Here is a 1096-nt window from a genome sequence, read left to right as displayed (position 1 = left end):
TTCTGCAGATTATGTAGATTGAATGTGTGAAAGGAAACCTATTTACTTACTTTGCTTGCGCTGCGACAACCAACTATTCTTTGAAAGAAGCTCTTGATCCTCATGATGGAAAATAAATGAAATCAGTTTTTTACACACGCGCTCTTCAACCTTTTTCTTCCCACTGTCTCAACAGTAGAACGGGCGATGTCTTCAAGGCAACTGCTCGCATCGGACGTACGCAGAAAACTGTGACTCTCCGCTCTCGCAGAGACGTATTTATAACGGTGTTACGTAACAGTAGCTGCGCCTGATAACCCCTTCTACTGTTGCAGACGTTGCAGAGACGTGGCAGTTACGTGGCAGTGATGTGGCGTAACAATAGTAGTGACGCTGGAAAACCCATCCTACTGTTACTTGCGTAACATAGCAACATAGCAAGCCACAATATCAGCACCAGTGCCCAGTTTGTAATTCTGTATTTAAGCATCCTGTTGCAGGCCAAATTAAAACGTCTATGTATAACACAGTCCGTCAGTAATGAAACAAATTGTTCCTTTATTTCCACTTACACTTTTAACCCAACTTGTTTCGGTCCTAGATGACCACCTCCGTGTGTCCTAATATATTTAAACTGGTACACTGCATTAATATGCACTAAAATCACACGCTGTAGTCCACTTAATAATATAAAATTGAATCTTAATAGAAGACAACACCACACGCTGCTAGAGGGAAGAAGGCACAAGCAAGAGGCATATTAGGGATTGCAGACTAATAGATTAAGGTGCTAACGAACATAAAGAAACAAGCTGCTGCAATAAAACAAGTGGTGATAACATATAGTTCCAAACAAGTGGACGACACCCCTTGGAAGTGGAATAGAATGTTACAAAAACAAACGGAAATATTTTAATAGAAAATTTTAAAGTATATATATATAAAGCGGGGGTTTTCATATGTCGATGTAGCAAAATGGGCGGAAGAAAGGGTATTAGAGCGGAGGTTGATGATTCGCCTGTCTTCCTCCATTGCTTTTCAAAATGAATTGCTGTAGGGTTACAACACCACAGTTAACTATCCCATAGAATGTAACTGTTTGGATGATATGGCTTGC

Source organism: Cryptotermes secundus, unplaced genomic scaffold (assembly GCF_002891405.2).
Source record: "Cryptotermes secundus unplaced genomic scaffold, Csec_1.0 scaffold1940, whole genome shotgun sequence".
Classification (NCBI taxonomy): domain Eukaryota; kingdom Metazoa; phylum Arthropoda; class Insecta; order Blattodea; family Kalotermitidae; genus Cryptotermes; species Cryptotermes secundus.
Note: the sequence above shows the minus strand (reverse complement) of the source record.